The following is a 23,553-nucleotide window of genomic DNA, read 5'->3' as shown; positions in this document are numbered from 1 at the left end:
GGGCCTTGTGAACAGTGCAGCAGATCTTAAATCGGATCTGCTTGCGAATTGGCAACCAATGTAGTCCATGAAGTAGCGGCAGAGAGGTGGTCTTGGCAGGGGAGTTGGAAACTAGACGGGCCGCAGTGTTTTGGACCACCTGAAGTCTATTGATGGAGGATTCATTGGCTGAGATCAGGGTGGCATTACAATAATCTAAGGTGCTTATTACTAATGCCTGAAGGAGTGATTTACGAACTGTCATGGGGACAAAAGAGAAAACCCTCCTCAAGAGGCTTAGCGTATGAAAGCAGGAGCCTACGGTGTTATTGACTTGCTCCTTCATTGTAAGTTTTTGATCCAAGTGTACAGCTACGCTTTTTACCACTGCTTTGGGGACCCGGGTGCACCCAGTTCAGTTGGCCACAAATCTGGGGACCAGAGTAGAGGAGCTTATCCAAGTAGCATAATCTCCATTTATCCTGCATTAAGCTGCAGGAAATTGTTCTCATCCGCAGTGGCTGTCATTCCTTTTGAGAAGGTCGACTGGGTATTGGGAGAGTTTTTATCAAAAGCCATTGGAAGCTGGGTGTCATCAGCGTATGAGATTGGAGTGAAGCCCAGTTCCCTGAGTAGGTCCGCTAAAGGAGCCACATAAGTGTTGAACAGAGTGGGACTGAGAAAGGATCCCTGAGGTACTCCTTTAGTCAACTTCGAAGTTTGGGATCGGAAGGCACCGAGGTTGATTGTTTGCGTACGGTGAGTTAAGAAACATGACAACCACTGAACGGCTGGGCCGTGAATGCCAATGCTTCTTAGTCTGTTGAGTAGGAAGGAATGGGATATAGTGTCAAACGCTGGTGACAAATCCAGCAGCACCAGTTGTGCTGTTAGTCCGTTGTCCAGGGAGTGTCTTAGGTTGTCTGTGACGGCAATCAATGCTGACTCCATACTAAACCTAGGTCAAAACCCAGACTGAGAGGGGTTGAGGCATCCTGTTACTTCAATTTACTCTGAAAGATGTTTGTTAATATGTTTTTCTAAAAGTTTACACAAAAAAAGGTAACAGAGAAATAGAGCAGTAGTTGGGCATATCATCCTGAGGGGCATTTGGTTTCTTCCGGATGGGAATTATTTGGGCGGCCATCCATGTGGGTGGTAAATGGCCCTTGCTCAAGGAAGAATTAAGAATTGAGCAGATTTCAGGTGACAACTGTTTATGGAGTAATGAAGATACTTTAGCAGTTAGAATATCCTAAGGGGAACCTGATTTGACCATTTTCATTAGAGACTCCACAGCATCAGTTGTGAGAGTGGGGAAGCATACCAATGAGTGCGCAGTAAGGGAGTCTGAGGGACTGAGGGTTGAAATGTCATTCAAAGGGTCCCTATCTTTAGTAATTGTATTGTAGATAATCTCAATTTTCTGGATAAAGTGGTTGGCTAACTTATGACAGAGTTCTTGTGAAGGAGTTACTTCATTATGGCAGGCCTTAGGATTCGTAAAAGAGTTGAGGATGCGGTAGAATTCTTAAGAGGATGTTCCTGCCTGATTAAGTTGTGACTCAATATGGATTCTGCATGCATTCTTTAGGTGCTTATCAGAGTGAGCTAGAGAGATCGTGTACGTTTCTTTGTCGTTTTCTTCATGGGAGAGACGCCAGCGTCTTTCCAGCTTTTTGCAGAGGCTCTTTTCCTTCCGTAGATATGGAGAAAACCATGCTGCATGCGTTTGTCTAGTCACATTAGGGTAAGATTTTAATGGAGCCAACTGATCTAGAGTTGTTTCTACTATGGTGTTATAGCTAGCCAGACAGTCCTCGGTATTTCTAAGTGACAAATTGGCATTGATCGGAAATGTGTCCGCGAAGCAATCAGGCGTGATTTTATGCCATTGTCTTCGAAGACTGTGGGAGGCCTTTGCGGAAGCAGGAGTAGCCCTAGGTTTCATCTCTGCAAGCATCAGAACTGCTCCAACCCCACTTAAATTCAAGAAAGAGCAATATTACATCTAGACACCTTAGAAAGTACATTTCGCCCACCTCTTTGTAAATGATTATAGATTATGCAAAAGCAGGGGGCATGACACACCTATAGTGGAGACCTAGGATGGATATTTACTTTGAATTGTTTTATAGAAACATCATTCTATGCTGATTATTGTATTCGTGAAAGGAGGAAGCAATTTACAAACATGCCTATCTCTGATGAAGCCCTCGTGAAGAGACTCAACACTTTGGCTGGGCTGAAATTTTGTATGTGAAGAATACAAGTTTTTTGAAGATTTAACAATTTGACTCTGGTGCATCAATGGACTGTAAGGAGGATCTTTAATCTTGATGGACTGACTGGTGGGAGTTTACATGCTTTGATCTCAAATCTATTTTTGACTCTTGTAGGAGCCCCCTCAGTATAGATAATAACCTTGGCTGCAGACACTGTAGAATGCATCCACATACATGCACACCATTGATGGATGAGCAGACAGCAATAGAGTAAGTCTTTCGGGGATAAGACACTGAAGTCAGTAAACTGTGACTCCCCTCGAGTCACACAGAGGGAGAGGCTGCACACTGTAATGAACTGATATGATTTTTAATAAAATATGCCATTATTACCAAATAGTTGCGTACATGAAAATGCCATAAGAATTTGCATAACATAATTTGTACATTGCATTTATTATGAGTAATTTCAAAAAGTTATCTTATAAAATACATCAGTGCCTGAAAGGAAGTATTTCTCACACGTATCCGTAATGCTGAGAGGAGGGAATCAATGTTTCATGTATTCACTTGTGCACTTATGATCTGGACACTTTCCAAGAATAACAACTCTCTGCTCATAGAAGCGGAGACTGTTGGGATGGAGACAATGCACAAACACGTTCTGTGCAGGTGGGGCTTGGGGAAGGGCAAGCAAATCACAGGGGGAGTGGTGTCAAAATGCAATTCCATCTCGTGAGCCAAAACTTGCTCTGGTTTTTTAAACTCAAAACTCATTATTTCGGAATCCACCATGCACCTGCTCTTCCAAGCCAGAAACACATGAAGGGGGTTCAGTCGGCAAATATGTGCTATAATATCCATTGAGTTATTCCACCACGTGGTAGGATATGTAGTTCCACATCATTTAGTAGTGCAGCATGGAAACTGTGTTCACTTTTCAAAACATTTTTCTACATGGTCCAAAGCTTTTTACTGATTACGGAGTACTCAGATGTGTCTTTTTTAGGCCTGGACGCTGAAATTGATTCATACAAATCCAAGAGGTATAGAAAGCATACCACACACCGTTATCCGCGCAGCTACCACCTATACGCTACTTAAACCTTAGATGAAAAGTAAGCAGTGGAAACTACATAAAGTCAACACGTCCCTAAGGACACCATGTGCAGGAGCAGTATTGGGACAAAAACTGCAGACTCCCTGTCTTTTCACATCTGCCTGCTCACCTCTGCCTTTCACTACCTCATACCGAGTGCCAGGGAAGGCAGTGTTCTAGATGGCTGCAACATCGGCAACCTGATGCATGTGGACGTGATGTTGGAGGACCAACCAGATAAGGGTTGCCTCTCTTCTGCTATCCCTTCCAGATGGAAATGGCTGCCACAGACAGACAACTCATGCAGACATCCTGCAAGCGCTGTAAGGAAAACCCAATGCATGAGGAACATACGCAGGACCCTTGAGCGCAAAGTTCATAGAGGCATTACTAGGGATACAAAAGGGCAACACTGAGGTTGAAGATGCCACACAGGGCTAATCAAAAGCGATGCATATGAGGGTGTAATACATTTCTTCATGGGAATCAGTCTATTCTGATTTTCGTCTAACAACAGTTAGCAATTCTGTAGCTCTATTGCTTGCTAGAGATGTGAGGTCAGAAAGCGACTTTACCAAAGGTGCTGCTGCTCAGGGCTCAGTTGTGCACTTCTGCAGCCCTTATTCATTATTAATAATGAGCTTTTTTCAATTTGCATTATTCCCTTCGATTCACACAAGGTTTACTGACTGCTGCTGCTCCAACCTGGCATGGGAAGTGTATCCCAATGTTTACTGGGCTGTTATGATGTATATGTATGTTCTAAACGGTCATTAGCTGCTTATTGTTGGGTCCATGCCAAGAGAGGAATTTGGGTTCGTGGTTCGCGACAGCTGAGTTGTTATGCTTGTGAAATTGCCGAATTTCGTTTTGCTTGAATTTCTTGATTTTGTGCTTGCACAACTTCTCATAAATGTTATCCAGGAGAGACTCGATCGAGAAGAAACTGTCCTGTTGGGGACATTTTCTCCATGAATTGCAAGTCCCTTGTGGCCTTTAATAACAACTTCTGCACGCACATTCAGGCTCCATATTAGATACCAAATAGAAAATGTTGGCATATTTTTGCGAAGTTTCTCTGCAAAAACCAAATTACTACACCACTCAGGAGTGTTGACCTGTATGAGGGCCCCACATGACAAAGGGACATTTTCCCATTGTATTGCAACTCTTGTCTACAGATACCTTGGTGCCACTATGTGCCTTATGTCTATTGGGTGAAAAGCACCAACGTTGTGGATGGAAGTTCTTGGTTTGATCTGAAACATTGTTACTTATTAGAGGGCTCACTCTTTCCAATTTAGCCTTTATTCAGTTGTAATTGCTGAAACTGACAAGCCATGTGCTAATCAGTCTCATGCTGACCCAAAGTCCCTGTCGGAACTAATATATCACACCCCCACTGAACAGGAGCACAAGTAATTCCAGATGCAAATTAGCTTTATTATGGGTTATCTAATCTAAACCACTGATAATTAGTCTGGGTGCTTATTATTACATTTATTTTTAATTTTTGCAATTACATACAATGATCTAATACATCATAGTTGGTTCCACTGCAAAAGTAGCAGTGCATTCAGAACTCCTAACACTTTGAAAGAATAAGCTTGCAAAGCTCAAATACATGCGATGATAGACATGTTTCAGCTGCAATGGAAAATATGAATGTCTAGGGAAAGGTGAGCTGAGGGCAACTGTCTGCCCACACACATGCCACCTAGGAATTAATGGCGAATTTGGGCAGGACTCAGGTGATGGATGAACATGCTTCATACTTCAATATTATGAAACACTTTTCCATTATACATTGTAATGCATCTGTTTGTAGCATTAGCATGGAGTGAAGTTGACTGCTTGAACGGAAGCTGTCATGCATGTAGGTTCTTATCAACTTTGGGGTGGGCAGTATCAAATATAGGGCCTGCCACTAATGTGCATCTACTAGGTTCACTCGAGTACATGGGGTTCACTCGGTAGCATACATTGAGTTGAATCATTGGAGGTGTTTTAAGCAACCAAGGAAGTATGATATGGGGATCAACCAGAACTGATAGATAACCAACTAATTGGTGGCACAGTTAAGTCACCAAAGGGGGTGCTATGTTCAGTACACACAGGCAGCACAGAGGGCCCACTGGTTAGAGGCACTGGTAAACCTGCCAGGGATTACTACATAGAGTTCACCCAGCATCAACAGGCGATCCACCCATGAGGAGGCTCAAGAGAAAGTGGGATGAAGACTGGAGGGTAGAAGATGATGCCAGGATGATCTGTACTAGTATGGCAAGTGTGTCGACATTTTTTGAATAATTATCACTATAATGCCATGGTTGGGAATAATGAGGCTATTTTCTGATTGGACTACAAACATGAAATATTTTTGCAATTGAAACGATATTTCTGTAAGGTTCAGAACTGTGTTTTGACGACCAATGCTAACTCGGCCCTAATTCCATTTAATGCAAGCATGGCTGCTTCATAATATTTATCATTTGTTGACATGATGTTCTAGAACAGCTCCAGGGGAAGTCTTTAGAAACTTTTGAAGACACTTCATGTCTGTTCACAGTACGGTATTCATCTAAGAGACACTCAATTGTTTATTAAATCAGATTTGTTCTGACTTCTCCGATGATTCATTAATATTCATTCAGGGTGATAGTGCTAGTATGGTGGTATTATGTGATGGTTTATGAGGCTGTGTTCTGATTTGCCTTTGTGATGATACATCTGTTTACTTTAAGCTTACCGTGCGATTTCCAGTGCTTTCCTTTTTATGGTAAATATTTCTATAAAACCCTGATTTTGGTGCTCTGAGTGACACCTTTTTTAACCTCTCGGTATGCTGTCCATTTCTCTGTCAATTTGCTGCACCCTCTGGACTTAGTAGTCTTTTTTCAGATTTTGCTCTTTGCGTCATCTATTTTAAATGCTAAGAGCCTTTATAACAATTGATCTATGAGCTTTGTGACTGCTTGATTGAAACTAACTGCATTTTGCCTTCTGCATTGCACTTTAATATTTTATTAAACCTCCATATTGTTTCTAAATTACTTATCTCAAGCCTTTTTGAGCCAGTCCTTAGTCCAGACTGTCTTTGAAATGCTGTTTTGAATCATAGTTTAGGAACTCTTTGCCTTATTATCTATTCTTAAGGATAACAATGTGCCCAATCCTGCAAATGGGTGCTACATTTCTAACATGCAAATTATTTGAGAGACAACATCCAGAAGACTCATGATGCTGAGAATGCCAACAATATTCAAAGAAATACCATGATTATGTCATGGTCAGTATTAACCACAATTGATTACCATCAAAGGATGGATGTCCAAATTATACCAAGAATAACCACCATTATACTTGGACCTGCATTATGCAAAACACTGGTACCATCAAGCCAGGAGTGCCCACAGTATGCTATGAATTTGCTATGAATTTGCACCTTTAAACCAAGGCAAGCATTGCGCCCAGAGTGGGAACCAGCATGTCATGGTTGACAGCATTATGCAAAGGATTCTTACACAAAAATACTACCATTGTACGTGCACTAGACATGTACATTATGTCATATGTTTCTGTAGAATGCCAAGCATTCCCGGCATTCTGCCAGTGTCAGCATTATGCTAGGAATAGCCATGATTTTACTAAAAATGACCATATAATGCCAATAATTAACATCATATGCCAAAGGTGAGTCTGTCACGCAATAGGTGAACCTGCCATGCAAGAGATGGCCTCAGTCTAAGGGGGATAGGTCACAGATTTACTCAAAAGCAAAAGGTTCTCTACCTGTTTAACTCAATGGGTGCAAAAGGTCAGGGCTAATAAAAACATTACCATTTCATATCTCAGGGTAATAGTCCTCGACATCCCACGAACCAGCCACATCTCCGGACATCTGAGAGACCTTCACTGGCTCCCCGTCAACAAAAGAATCACCTTCCGCCTCCTCACCCACGCACACAAAGCCATACACAACCAAGGCCCGAGCTACCTCAACAGCCGAATCAACTTCTACGCTCTTAAACGCCACCTCCGATCAGCCAACCACGCCCTCGCCGCCGTCCCCCGCATCCGAAGAGCGACCACAGGAGGAAGGTCCTTCTCCTACCTGGCCGCCAAGACCTGGAACTCCCTCCCGACCGACCTGCGCCTGACCCAAGACCACCTCTCCTTCAGGAAGAAGCTGAAGACCTGGCTGTTCGAGCAGTAGCGGCACCCCCCCCCACCCCCAGCGCCTTGAGACCCTACGGGTATGTAGTGCGCTCTATAAATGTCATTAATTGATTGATTGATAGTGACACCACAACAGGAACAAGCATTTACAATGCAACGGTCTCGCCTTTGCAAAAGTTAGAGCTATTAGCATTGTAAATGACAACATTTTTATTTATGTGTTGGTTTTGAAAACAGATAAATAAATAGCATTGTCATTTGCAATGCCAATAGCTTAACTCTCGCAAATGCGAGACCTTTTGCATTTGCAATGCAATAGGTCGTGTATTTATGCGAGTTTGAGCTAGTGACATTGCAAATAACAATGCATTTTATTTATGTTTCAGAAACCAAAACATAAATAAAAAGTGGCACATAATATATATAAATGCATATGCATATGCATATATATATATATATATATATATATATATATATATATATATATATATATATATATATATATATATATATATATATATATATTCACTGAAAAAACCATAGGTTATAGACCATATATAGTTAGGAATTCGCATTTACAAAACCTTATTTTACTCACACAAAACCATTGAAATTCCATATATAGTTAGTTGCACTAACTATATATCGCGCACCCGCAATCCACTGCTGATGATGTCACATATTACATCATTCATGACATGGTCAGTGACATCACTGATGACATCACTGATGACATCTCAAATGACATCACTGATGACATCTCAAATGACATCACTGATGACATCACTGATGACATCTCATTTGACATTACTGATCACATCACTGATGATATCATTCATGTGATAATACGATGAACCTCTTCAGACTCTAATATAACCTTAGATACAATCAGTGTAAACAGACACTCACAGACTGTCACTCATCCATGGAGTTACTCACACACCTAGTCAGTCAATCAAAGAATCAATCACACCTCCATTTCCTCAACTATACAGTTATACAAACTTTACTTATTCAAACATATACTAACACATATTAACTCTCTTATACAATCCCTGATACAAGTTCACAATGATCCATACAGCCACTCACACATTCACTGGCTCTTATGCACAGTTATTTATATATGTCAACTCTCACATGTAATGTGTTTTACATATGTACTTACTTTGACATGTAGCACTGAGATATCCATTCACTCACCAATACACTCATGCACACAGTCAACCGCCCATACAGCTGTTTCCACATGCACTTTTGAAACCATACATCTAGTGAATCAACTGCTCACACATCTATGCACAGAGTCATACACCTCCCAGCCACCCACACACACACTCAGTCTCCCATACAAATACTTGGGCAACCAATCAATAACCCATATAGTTACTCATATAGCTACTTATCAACACATGCAACAGTTTACAGAACAACAGACATAATGATGCACAAATTAAGACAGTTTAGTCACTAACCCATGCACTCAGTGAGACACATTTAATCACTCACTCATACAGTCAGTCATGCACCTACTAAATCCTTCATCCAGACACTTATACATCCACTCATTCTTCAATATGTAAGACATATTTTAACTTTACAGAAACATACAGTCACTGGATGTTGTCATCAGTGATGTCATCAGTGATGTCATTTGAGATGTCATCAGTGATGTAATCAGTGATGTCACTGACCATGTCATGAATGATGTAATATGTGACATCATCAGCAGTGGATTGCGGGTGCGCGATATATAGTTAGTGCAACTAACTATATATGGAATTTCAATGGTTTTGTGTGAGTAAAATAAGGTTTTGTAAATGCGAATTCCTAACTATATATGGTCTATAACCTATGGTTTTTTCAGTGAATTTTCAAGGTTTTGTAAATGCTAATTCCTAACTATATATGGTCTATAACCTATGGTTTTTTCAGTGAATTTTCAAGGTTTTGTAAATGCTAATTCCTAACTATATATGGTCTATAGCCTATGGTTTTTTCAGTGAATATATATATATACATACATATATAAACATATATCATCTGTATATCTATATAAATACAAACATAAATGCATGCATACATATACTTATATGCATTTTAGGGTTGTTAGGGCGTTTTCGTGTGTATTATGTTGCTTTTTTAGGGCTTTTGGGTCAATTAAGTAGGGTTCCCAGAGCCTAGGGCTGAGGGGCCGGTTCAGTTTCGTGCGTATTGGTGTTGGCAAGGTTTTGAGCGATTTTGGCGGTTTTTGGTCGAGATTTGGCCGTTTTATGGCTTTTTTTGTGTTTGCGGGGGGCGCGTATTCGGGTTGAAATTCGTCCCCGTTCCAGTGGATGGATTGGGCTGATTTTTGGTGAGATGTTAGGGAATCGCTGGAACTAGTGTCCAGCCAAGTTTGAAGCGGATCGGAGCAGTGGAAGTGCTTTAAAGAGCAATTTTTGTGCGGAGTAGCGAATTGTCATGTTATTCAATGGGAGTTTTTGGTGCGCATGGAGAAGGTGAATTTGGGGTGTTCCAGTTGCGCTAGAGGGACGGGGCTTGGGTGAGCTGTAGGGAGAGTGGATCGGCAGGTGTGCCGAATTTTGGGGATTTGTTGGCCGAAGGGAAGGGTGTGCTTGGGCAAAGTCGATTTGGTGAAAACGGTGCGTTATTTACATGAAAGTTGAAAAAACACTAATAAAAGCAAAGCTAAAAAGCCACCTCATTACAAACAGAATGGCTTTAACTTAAACGAGGGCGAGATCTATTGCATTTTCAATGCTTGTTTACTTTGGTTCCATCAAGAAGGCATTCAGATGTGTCACACATTTGCCATAAATTCTGAATGTTAGCACTCTAGTTGCACATTAGATCACTGTAGTAAAGCTACTGCTCACCAGGGACGTCTGCTGCTGGTATTCAAAGTGCATGTTTCAGTCTGCATGTCAGAATTTTTTTAATGAAATAGAAGAGGATTTGAGAAGTCACTCAAAATGATCCCTAATTTTTCTTTCTGAAGCACTAATCATACTTTCTGTGGCAAAATTAACCCCCTCATGTTGTTCCTTTTTAAATTGAGTGTTTTCAGACTTACCACTTCATTCCAATCAAGATGGCTTCTGGTGTGCCATACTTTTGTCATAAGTAAGACTGTTAGCGCTCTAGTTGTTCTTTAGAACACTCTGGGACATTCTGTCATTGGGCTATACTTGGGGTACATCTGGGTGATATTTGGGCTACATTTAGGCTCTTTTGTCTCTGGTGGCCATCTTGCGAGACTATGTCAGAATTTTTTAATGAAATTGAAGAGGGTTTGAGAAGTCACTCAAAATGTGCCCTAATTTTTCTTTCTGCAGCACTAATCATAATTCATATGGCAAAATATACCCCCTCATTTTGTTCCTTTTTAAATTAAATGTTTTAAGAGTTACCACTTTATTCCAATCAAGATGGCTTCAGGTGTGCCATACCTTTGTAATAAGTAGGACTGTTAGCGCTCTAGTTGTTCTTTAGAACACTCTGGGACATTCTGTCATTGGGCTATACTTGGGCTACATCTGGGTGATATTTGGGCTACATTTGGGCTCTTTTGTCTCTGGTGGCCATTTTGGGAGACTGCATGTCAGAATTTTTTAATGAAATAAAAGAGGATTTGAAAAGTCACTCAAAATGTGCCCTAATTTTTCTTTCTGCAGCACTAATAATACCTTCTATTGCATAATATACCCCCTCATTTTGTTCCTTTTTAAATTAAATGTCTTAAGAGTTACCACTTTATTCCCATCACGATGGCTCCAGGTGTGCTATACCTTTGTAATAAGTAGGACTGTTAGCGCTCTAGTTGTTCTTTAGAACACTCTGGGACATTCTGTCATTGGGCTATACTTGGGCTACATCTGGGTGATATTTGGGCTACATTTGGGCTCTTTTGTCTCTGGTGGCCATTTTGGGAGACTGCATGTCAGAATGTTTTAATGAAATAGAAAAGGATTTGAGAAGTCACTCAAAATGTGCCCTAATTTTTCATTCTGCAGCACTAATCATACTTTCTATGGCAAAATATACCCCCTCATGTTGTTTCTTTTTAAATTAAATGTTTTAAGAGTTACCACTTTATTCCAATCAAGATGGCTTCAGGTGTGCCATACCTTTGTAATAAGTAGGACTGTTAGCGCTCTAGTTGTTCTTTAGAACACTCTGGGACATTCTGTCATTGGGCTATACTTGGGCTACATCTGGGTGATATTTGGGCTACATTTGGGCTCTTTTGTCTCTGGTGGCCATTTTGGGAGACTGCATGTCAGAATGTTTTAATGAAATAGAAAAGGATTTGAGAAGTCACTCAAAATGTGCCCTAATTTTTCATTCTGCAGCACTAATCATACTTTCTATGGCAAAATATACCCCCTCATGTTGTTTCTTTTTAAATTAAATGTTTTAAGAGTTACCACTTTATTCCAATCAAGATGGCTTCAGGTGTGCCATACCTTTGTAATAAGTAGGACTGTTAGCGCTCTAGTTGTTCTTTAGAACACTCTAGGAGGCTGCAGTAGAACACAAAGGAATCAACTGACAGTCCCTGTCCTTGTTGGATGTACATGTTTTACTGAGAATGTCAGACTTCATTTTCACATGACTGAGAAAGATAATGTGAATTTACAGAAAATATGCTTTCAGTTTAGCTTATAGATCCCCTTCCAAACCACTGTGGGAAAATCATGAGATATTAGTTTTCTTTCAAACAATATTCATGATATCACAGCAGAAGGTTTTTTCACATGGTAAAATCACCTTAGAACCCACCACAATTCCTAAAACGAGTATGGTACCATCAACAAATGATTTATAATGTAACTAAAGTCCTAAAACCCTCTAATAACTACAATGCTTTTTAATGAGGTGCTATCATGTATATTGGTCCCAAGATGGCTGCCAACACTTCTTGGATGAAGTGCTGACAGCCAATCAGATCAGATGTGTGGTTAGGCTCCGCCCAGATATATATATTTTTTTGAACCTAAATTACTCAAAATCCACTGGAGCACATATATTGAGACCTAGCAAAGGCACATCAGGCTAACAGTCCCTACAATTTTGCCAGGTTTCGTGCAAATCCATTCAGCCGTTCGAGCTAAAAGTGAGGCCAACCGCCCTATGGAAATTAACATGGGAAAAATGCGTTTTGGGACCCCCCTTTTTTCTCGGCCCCCCCTTGATGAAACCCCCCCAAATTGTCAGGTGCTGCTCAGAAACAAAATGTTCCATTTTCCTAAAAATTTCAGCCAATTCCGTCCACAAACGCCAAAGTTATTAGACATAGAATTTTCAAAAATCCCATAGAGAAAAAATCCTAACTATATATACCTACTGGCGACCGCCAGTAGGTAATATATATATATATATATATATATATATATATATATATATATATATATATATATATATATACATATGTGCATATGTGTGCATGTAGAGGTAGTAAGAGGTAGAGTAGTAGAGAGTGAGTAGCAGAGAGTGAGTAGTAGAGTGTGTTAGAGTAGTACAAAGTGAGTAGAGTAGTAGACATTAAATAGTAGAGAGTGAGTAGTAGAGTAGTAGAGGGTGAGTAGTAGAGAGTGAGTAGTAGATAGTAGAGAGTGGATAGTAGAGAGTAGAAGAGAGTAGTAGAGAGTGAGCAGAGCGTAGTTGAGAATAGTAGAGTGAGTAGTGAGTAGTAGAGAGTAGTAGAGTGAGTAGTAAAGAGAATTAGAGTAGTAGAGTGAGTAGAGAGTAGTAGAGAGTGAGTAGAGAGTAGTAGAGAGTGAGTAGTTGAGTAGTAGAGGGTGAGTAGAAAAGAGAGAGTAGTAGAGAGTGAGTAGTAGAGAGTGAGTAGTAGAGCGTGAGTATTAAAGAGTGAGTAGTAAAGAGTAGTAGAGTGAGTAGTAGAGTAATAGTGATTAGAGAGTGGATAGACAGATGAGTGAAAGCGTAGATGGATGGATGGATGAGTGAAAGTGTAAATGAATGGATGGATGACTGGTTGGCTGAGCGGAAGGATGAGTGAAAGGATGGATGGGTGAGTGCAAGAGGTCTGGATAGATAAGTGGAGTAGTGGATGGATAGATGGATGGTGTGAACGAATTGATGGATAGATGACTAAAAGGAAGGATGACTCAATGAGTAAAATGTCGGACTTTCATTGTGATTGTTTCTAGAAGGGTTGGGGTGCATCTTGGTAAATGTTAAAAACTGACCTTGAACAGCCGTGAGCTTTTACCGTGCCTCCTCAACTGAAATAAACATGTCTCCTACATATAAATCACTCAGTTCCTAGTACCCGGTACCTTCTTGCAATACACTCTGCTGTCTTTGCTGTCTCTTTCAGGTTTTTGAAAACCTGGGCAGTTTCATATTTCCAATGAGGCATAAAGGGGAGTCCCTGCAATACATGCATAGAGAAGAGCTCAAAGATTCGAGCCATCAGTGCTATTAAATAGTGCTATTAAATAAGGCGTTCCCGGCCATCCTCTTGTGCACCATGCCCAGATCATTTAAGGGATAATATCCTGCCAGGAGGTTCCTCGGAGGGCTCATGTGGAAAGGGGCAAGGGGTGACACTGTGTTTAGGCAGCCTGGGGAGCAGGCAGCGAGAAGTTAAATTGTTAAGTTAGGGGGAGCGCTGGGAGGGCCGCATGTCTGCTGTTGGACTGCGGGAGGTTCGTGGTCAGGATGGAGGAAACTGGGGTGGGGCGTGGCTTAGCGCCCGATACGGATGGAGGTTCCGGGGTAGAGCTCCGTCCAAACCGGAGATTCGTGGCGGTTCTACCCCTCGGAGACGACAATGCCCTGCACCGAACGACGTCGGAACACTCCGTGCTACTCCTAAGCTGTTTACCGCCTCCAAACTCCCTCAGCCTCGCCCAGCAGCTCCCGTTTTCTTTCGGTCGCGGCTTTGCTTCAGCCGCGACCGCCATTTTGTCCCTTCAGACGGCGCTCGTCTGAGGAGCGAGTCTGCGACGGTTGCAGCCTCCTGACACCGGCGCCTCACCGAAAATGTCGCAATTCACCAGGAAATGAGGACAAATCACCAGAACCCTCACAGGTGACTTTATTCTTTTTTTTTGGAACCGTTTTTTTTTCTATTTTTACTTGGATTGCTGCCTTCTCATCAGTATCGGCTTTGGCAGCCATTTTAGGTTCCCTGTTACCTCAGCTGTGACCTGCTTCTACTACAACTTGACTTTCCTCAGTTTTATTGCCATAATTTACCGATTCCTTCAAGCTTTTGTTGCATTTGGTGTTGGCTCCTCCTTCTGCTGACTCTGCTGCGTCTTCCTATCAACTGCAGTGCTCACTGGCTCGTACTTTATTGCTGACTCTTTCTCTCAGTGTTCTCATGGCGGAGGGCCCTGGTAAAACCCCCAAACGGAATTTCATCAAAAATTCAAAACTTTTTACTGCGTTGGCCAATTTAGACGCTTCTGCAGAGTCCTCCATTGGTGAACCATTTCTTACCATGGAAGTCCCTCCTCAACCAGGGTCGAAAAACACTACCAAGAGGCTGAAACAAAATCCACCGTCTCCCCCAAAGTCAACACCAGCCATTTCTATAGAATTACTCCTCGAGGAAATAAGAGCACTACGCCCATTCATGGAGGAGACAAATTCTAAGCTGCAAACTTTGACTGACAATTGGTCCTTAATGGACACTAGGGTCTCCAAGGTGGAAAAATCTGTCTCATCTTTCCAGGAAGCTACGACCAAGGTTGTCCACATGGAAACGCAAATCTCGTCACTCCAGAAGCAGGTGGAGGACCTTGAAAATAGAAACAGGCGCAATAACCTACGCCTCTACGGCCTGAAGGAAGGTTGCGAGGGGAATGATGCTATTGCCTTCTTTACATCCTTTCTGCCCAAGCTTTTGCACCTTCCTGAAGGCACCTCTCTCAATATCCAACGAGCACATAGGCTAGGTCGAGCTCCTTCCACCATCTCCCCTGTGACAAAGCCTAGAGGTGTAATTATGTATTTTCTTGAATACACAGATTTGCTGAAGGTTCTACTAGCGGCTAAAGCTATACCTCATCTTAAATGGTCGGATTCCACCTTATTCTTCGCCCAAGATTATGCCAAGGCTACTGCTTCACGTCGCAAAGCATTTCTTGATATGAGAGCGGAACTGCGGTCCATTGGAGCCAGATATGGACTTTTTCATCAATGCTTATTCAAAGTCACTCATAACAACAAGACTATGACTTTTGAGGATCCTCTTCGGCTCCGAAGTTTTCTGAATTCCTGTGGTACAGCTGACATGGAGTTTTCTGGCCCTTCCTCTTCATTTCCACCCTGACTCTTGTCGCTAATATTTTTGGATTACCTTGATACTCATGGTTCCTAGTTTTTCATATATTGTTATATTCTTTTTTCCACAGGTTCCTCAGCTATTGCATAACTTTCATGTTCATTGCCTGTGCTGGTCCGTTTCCTGTTACTCAACTGTTTAATCTTGTTTTTTTCGTTCCCCATTCCTTATGTACCTGGAAATACGTTGTTCGCCTAGTTCTAATAATATTGTTTTCCTTATCTTTCACAGAATACTTCCCTGTGTTCCGTCACGTCTCTCCGGTTGGACGTCTTGTGGCCCGTTTACCTACCCGCGGTTGGTTGGTCTTCCCCCCCTCCTCTCATCTCCATTTTTCCCCTTGTGTCCTGCCCTCTGAACGTATCCACTCCCCATCATCCCTTGTAAGTATTGCCCTGTTTTTTCCTCTTCCATTGTTGACATGCTCCCTATTGTTTTACATGTTCTCGTCTTGATTTTTACTTGGTTATTGTTCGATCCTTTGATATCACTCTCTTACAGACTGCTCTTCTTCTTCTTTTTGATCTTACTATTTCATTCTCTTACTGCTATTCTGCTCCTTCTCCCTTTTTCTAGTTTTACTCTGCAATTTTCTGCTACACCCTCTTTACTCTTATGTAATATTCTACGGCTCTCTCCAATTTCTCTTGTTTTTCCAAATCTTATTGCTTACTTCTCTTCTTGCCTTATGTTCTCTTCTGCTCAGTTGACTATCATCCTCTTATCACGACTTCCTTATTATCTCACAACGCTCTTCTTCTTCAACGTCTTCTCTCATTCTCTTCTATCTGTTCTTCTCTTCTTCAAGCATTCTTATTCTTTTCTCTCTTGTCCCTCCTTTCTCGATTTCTATGAGGCTTTCTTCCATTTCATATTTACATTCTCCCTTTCTAATTGTTCTTGATGTCAGTGCGCATTGTTTCTTGGAACGTTAAAGGTTTAAATTCACCTATCAAGAGGCAAAAGATCCTTTCCCATTTAGCTAAACTGAATGTAGATGTTGCCTTTCTTCAAGAAACCCATTTATCTGATATTGAAGCTGCTAAGCTCCAAAGAGGTTGGGTGGGAAGGGTTTTTTCAGCTCCTGGTGATGGCAAAAGAAATGGTGTTGTTTTGTTAGTTCGAAAGTCTTTTTCTCACTCTGTATTGCACTCTGAATCTGATCCCGAAGGCAGATGGTTATTTGTTAAACTTTCCTCTAAAGGTGTCCCTTTTTCCTTGCTTAATGTCTATGCCCCCACAGGTGGGAATCCTACTTTCTGGAGTGCGTTTGCCTCTCGTATTACTCAATGCATTGAAGACAACTTTATTCTAGCAGGCGATTGCAACCTACCACTGGATCCCTTTTTGGACAGGAATTCCAAATCTTTTTTTGTCCCTAATAAATCCCATAAGCTCTTCACGCACGCCATTTCTCAGCATAAACTGATAGACGCCTGGCGATTATGTAACCCAACCAGCAAAGAATTTACATTCTATTCCCCTGTTCACCACTCCCAGTCACGTATTGACTATATTTTTCTCTCTCACCACTTATCCCAATCCCTCACCCAAGCTGAAATAGGCCCCATTGTATTTTCTGATCATGCCCCAGTTCTAATCAACATTGACATCCTACCCAAATCCACTGGTCCCAAACGATGGCGTTTCAATAATACTCTCCTTCTTGATCCCAAATTTACGGCCTCCTTTATTGAGTTTACTACCGAATTTTTTGTTATAAATGATACCCCCTCCTTAGCTACTCACACTATATGGGACGCTTATAAAGCTGTAGCCAGAGACTTTATCCTCAGACATGTTGCTACAAAGCGTAGCCTTGCCCGTAAACGCACCAGTGATCTTTTATCTCAGATCAAAGCTTTGGAACATGCCTTTTATACCTCTCGCACACAGGAAAGTTTAACAGCTCTTGTTAATGCGAAAATGAACTATAACAAACAGTCTACTGATGATGCATCATTGTACTTATTGAAATCCAGCTCGAAATTTTATGGTGGGAAGAATAAGGCGGGGAAAGTTCTCGCTAACTATTTGAAGGTTAAACAAAACAAACTGAATATTGAATCTGTTTTTGATGCTAATTTAGTTCTGCAACATAAAGATGCGGGTATTCTGGAGGAATTCTCCCACTTTTACTCTACACTTTACTCTTCTGGCACTCAACCTTCTGATCACTCCCTTTCCACTTTCTTTACAAGCATTCAACCTCCCTCCAACTTTCCCGTTGACCTAACCTCCCTTGAAACTCCCCTCACCGTTCGGGAATTACACACAGCACTTCAATCCCTTAAGAAAGACAAAGCCCTAGGTCCAGATGGCTTCACTGTCGAATTTTATCAACATTTTGCCACTCTTTTGTTGCCCAAACTACTTCACCTTTTGGAGTCTTTTAAAACTAGCGGGGCCTCTTCAGGCACTTTTTCTGATGCTTATATTTGTATTATACCAAAAGAGGGGAAAGACACTCAACACTGTAAGAATTACAGACCGATATCACTGGTCAACATCGATTACAAGATATATGCTAAATCTTTAGCCATTAGATTGGACTCCTTTCTCCCAGAACTCCTTGGCCCTGAACAATCAGGATTTGTTAAAGGTCGCTTCATCTCAGACAACACTAGACTCCTCTTCAATGTCTTGTCTAAGTCATCACGCTTCAGTAATTCCCTAGCCGCAATTGCTCTTGACGCCGAGAAGGCATTCGATAGAGTTGAATGGTCATTCCTGTTCTCCGCATTAAAATGGTTTGGGTTTGGCCCTAATTTTATTTCCCTCATCTCCTTTCTTTACGCAAACCCTAGAGCAGCGGTCTGTGCTAATGGTTTAATTTCCTCCTTTTTCAACCTTGGCAGAGGCGTAAGACAGGGTTGCCCCCTCTCCCCCTTTCTTTTCAACCTTGCTCTAGAACCTTTCCTATCTAAATTATGTCAAAACCCGAACATTCACGGATTCCCTCTATCCCATTCGCAAATCAAATTAGCTGCCTATGCTGACGACATTCTACTTTTCATTTCGAACCCGTCGGTATCCATCCCAGCTTTTCTTGACGAAGTTAATGTATATTCTCATCTTTCCGGTTATGAATTGAACAACGACAAGTGCGAAATTTTACCCCTCACCAAATTCACCTTTAAGCCTGATTTTGCGGCTTCTAACTTCAAATGGAGCCCATCCCATATAAAATACCTTGGTTTGCATATTACCCCCTCTGTCTCGGATACTATCTCCCTATGCCTTACTAAATGTACTCAGAAGTTATCTGACCTCACCTCCAGGTGGCATCCCTTATATCTCTCCTGGTGGGGCCGCCTTGATACCATTAAGATGATGCTCTCCCCAATTGTCCTCTATACCATTTCTAATATCCCTGTTCCCATCCCTGCCAAATTTTTTGCCAAAATCAATACCACCTTATCCTCCTTTTTATGGTCTGGAAAGAAACCGCGCATGTCTTTATCAAGACTACGTCTCCCCAAAGCGGAAGGTGGGGTTAATTTTCCAAACTTTCCCGCTTATCATAAAGCCTTCCTTCTAAAACAGGCCGCTATCTGGCTTAAAGATCCCACTGAACCTCTTCCCCTTTGGGCTAAACTTGAACACCTCTCTCTCTCTCTCCCTTCTCCTTTGCCGAGTATCTCTCCTTTTCCCGCAAACCCCAATTCGTATCCACTCCAATTCACAAATACACTGCGAAACTACTTTTAGCCTTTTCCCCACCTCCTCCCTCTTCCATCGCTGAACTTCTCACCACCACGATTTGGTATAATAGCAGCATTCTTATCAAACTAAAACCCTTCTACTGGAAATCTTGGAGGCAACGTGGTTTAATCTGGGTCTCCCAACTTTTTACTGGATCTGTCTTCACACCTTTCCCTGTTCTAAGTCGGAACTTCTCTCTCCCCTCCTCTTTTGCCCACAAATATATCTTACTCAAGACTGCAGTCATGTCCGCATATGACTCCCTTTCTCATTCTTCTCCACCTACGATTTCTACCTTTCCGATTTCCTCTTTACACTCCCAATTGCGCTCCAACTCTTCAGCATCTTCCATTTATCATTCCTTTCACAATCCTCCATCACCTCGGCCTAAAACTACGGTGGAGGTGCAGTGGGAATCTGAACTCGCCGTCTCTTGGTCCACCTCTTTATGGGATAAAATTTGGATTAAGCTTCGCAAGTCTTCCAGAGCTGCCTCTCTTACACAAACACTTTTCTTTCTTTACAATCGACTCCTTTACACACCATCTCTCCTTAACAAAAGATTCCCTACAACTCCGGACCTTTGTTGGTCTTGCTCCGCCCCCAATGCCACGCTTTTTCATATGCTTTTCCTTGTCCTCTCACGCAAGCATTCTGGATCAAAGTATGGGATCAAATCAATTCTATCTTCCACACTTCTGTCCCTTTCTCTATCACTGACATTTTCCTTGGCTCACTATCCTCTTCCTGGACCGAAGTTAAAATGAATATTCATATTATTGATTTGTTATTAGCTGTTGCGTTTCAACAGATTACTGTTAACTGGAAGAATTCTGAGGGTATTACTTTTAAAGCCTGGTGGTTCAATATATGTTATAATCATAGATTAGATACTGCATTTGTTTATCCCATTACCCTGGCCCCGAAAAGACATGCGTTGTGGCTCCCTGTTACCCTCTACTTGGATGTTTGCGCCAACCGCTCATCTCACCTTCCCCCATTGCAGCAAGAGGTTTCGAAACCCCCATAAATTACCTTTTGTTCCTTCTTTTTCTTTAATATTTAACTTCCCGCATATATTTGCATTGTCTCCCGTAGTACAAAGCCTCATCAAGTGTACACTTTACATTCCAAGCCTCATTTATTTTTCATTTCCCTTTTTCCTCTTTCTCCCCCTACATTCTTTAATTTGATTAAATTTATTGTTGGTACCCTAGTTTATTATTCTTATTGCTACTGTTGTATTCCATGTCACTTTTTGTAATGACAATTTTGTTTACCCTAATAAAATTTTACTTGAACTTAAAAGGATGGAGGAAACTAATTGGGGGTTGGAACGGAGGTGCGCCAGGGTGTGCGGTGGGGGACGGGCGATAAGTTGGACAGCTGTGGAGGAGGTAGCGAGGGGTCTGGTGGCAGGACGGATAGAGGGGCGAGGCCGTAGCCAGAGGGGACCGTTGCGACTGGGGGAAGGGGGGGAGGTGTAGTCATAATGCCAATGCCTTTAATCCTTCAGAGGCCGGTTGGGTATTGTCTGCGGGCGCTCAGGAGACATGGCAGGTGCTGTCTGTGAGGGGTGAAGGGGGTATTGCAAGGGAGGTTGCGGGTAGGGCCGAGGGTTATGGGTGCCAAGCAGATTGTAACCTTCAGAGGTGAATGCCGGTGGCGGCGGTAGAAAACCGACCAATTGTCGAGCCCACGTTTATGTATGTATGTATGTATTGGTACTCTTTTATAGCGCATGTCTGTCACCCAACGGGTATCCTGGCGCTTTGACTAGAAGGAACCTGCTTCGCACCATGCTGACTTACAAGAACTAAAGTGATCCAACCCTAGGAAAGAGATGTGTTTTGAAATTTTTCTTAAAGGAATTGAGTTTAGCACATCTCGACCACAGAAAGGGTCGACTTACCTGTAAAGGGTTTGATGACGACCACTCCCACTTACCATCCAATCAGTACGCGAGGCTTCGGGTGAGACCATCCAGGCAACCAACGCGGTAGAGGCTTCAGACACGGCTCAGTGAGCAGGCCTGCACCGGCTCCAGCGCGGAGGCAGTGCTGCCAGTGCACAGTCCAGGGGGAGGCGAGAGGTGGAGGGCAGGAAATATCGCCACTAACTCCATGTACACCCAAGTGCATTCTGCTTGCAGTGAAGAGTTTACTCTCAGAAGCACTGCAAAAAGGGAATGCACTGTGTAGGCAGCTAGGAACCTCTGGATGCTGCACTGCTTGGCTGCTGACCAAGTCCACACTACAAAGATGGAATGCTTGGCTGCATTGTAAAGAGCCACTTCTGGTACTGCACACCTGGATTCCTGGAAACTCCGCCCCCTGGTTGCGTGTCCCTGCTCCGCGTGATTCTTTGATTACATAACACCTCTGCAACTCCGGGCCTGCAGTGCACATCTGGATTCTCGGCTGCACTGCTGGATCCATTGGCTAGGCTGGGCTCCCAGGCAAGAGAACTGCATGGACGGATCTCTTAGTTTTCAAGGCATGGCTGCGACCCCACCTGCAATGTCTGAGTATGCTGGCTGCAGCGCACATCTGGATCCTTTGGCTGCACTGCACAGTCGGATTTCCTGCTACACTGCAAGGCTGGCTTACCGAGATACACTGCAAAGCGCCTTCGCTTAATTACCACCAGCAACTGAATTCCTGAGTCCTAGGTGATCGAACAGCACTTGGTCTCCTAACTGCACTGCACGGCTCGGCTACCTCGTTGCGCTGCAAACCTGTATGAAATACTTTGCACATCTGGATTGCCTCACTACAGAGATAAAACAACTGCGCGCCCTGTTTTCCTTGCCTACATCAACAGCTGGATTCCCTCTCTACACCATACATATCCCGACTGCACTGGATTCCACTGTCACACTGGATTCCCTGACTGCACCACACAGCTGTATCCATCCCTTTGTGCTCTTATGCTTTAAAGATCCACTGGCTGCTATTGAGTCCCAGTCTTTTCTGCGTGGATAGATCACCACACTGCACTATGAAGATCAACCCCCTACGCATACTGGATTCACTCATTTCATAAAGATCTCCTGTTCACACTGTACAGCAAGATTCCCTCACTAGCTGTACATATCCCTGACTGCACTGGATCTCACTGACACGAACACTGGATTCCATACTGCACAGCTGGATCCCTTCAGTCTATAAAGAGCCACTGGCTGTTTGGGTTCCCTGTCTAAGTTGCACAACTGGATTCTCCCACAACACAATGTCCCCAGAGTGTACTGGAGTCCGTGCAGAACTGCTTCGAAGCACTGTATTCCCTGGCTGCACTGCACAGTGGAATGCCTCGCTGCATTACAAAGTTGAAGTATGTGGCTGCACCGCTGAAGATGCCTGGATGTGCACAGCTGGATCTGACCATACACTACAGGGGTTGATTCCCTGGAAGCCCTGCGTGCCTGGCACCTCTCATGGACACAGCCATGCCCTTCTTTATGGGGCCATCTGTTGGACCCATAGAGAAGATTTACTTATTATTTATTTATTTAGAATATTGTAGAGCGCACAGCTACCTCCGACGGAGGTGTCCCGGCGCTGAAGACATAATCTCAGAAGGGTCGAGAAGGAGTAAAGTAGTATCGTTAGATCTGGGAGAATAACCAGGTCTTTAGTTTTTTCCAGAATTGGGGTTCGGACGTCAGGAATCTTAACTCTGTGGGCAGCTGATTCCACAGTTTGGAAGTGGCTACTGCCAGGGCCCTTCCTCCTGTACGTGTAAGGCGAAAGCGGGGGCAGACCATGAGGCGTAGATGATTGGATCTCAGGTTTCTTGGTGCTTGTGAAAATCTCATTCTGCGACGTAGGTAGGTTGGGCCTCGGTCATTGAGTGCTCTGAAGGCCAGTGTTAAGGCCTTGAATTGAATGCGAAGTTTTATTGGGAGCCAGTGGAGTTTGATCAGGTGGGGTGAGATGGAATGACGGTAGGGGATATTGCAAACTAGCCTAGCCGCAGCATTCTGAACTTTTTGAAGTTGGTTAATGAGGTAAGTAGGGGCGCCTACGTATAAGCTGTTGGCA

Source organism: Lissotriton vulgaris, chromosome 5 (genome assembly GCF_964263255.1).
Source record: "Lissotriton vulgaris chromosome 5, aLisVul1.2, whole genome shotgun sequence".
Lineage (NCBI taxonomy): Eukaryota > Metazoa > Chordata > Amphibia > Caudata > Salamandridae > Lissotriton > Lissotriton vulgaris.
This window is presented reverse-complemented; position numbering follows the sequence as displayed.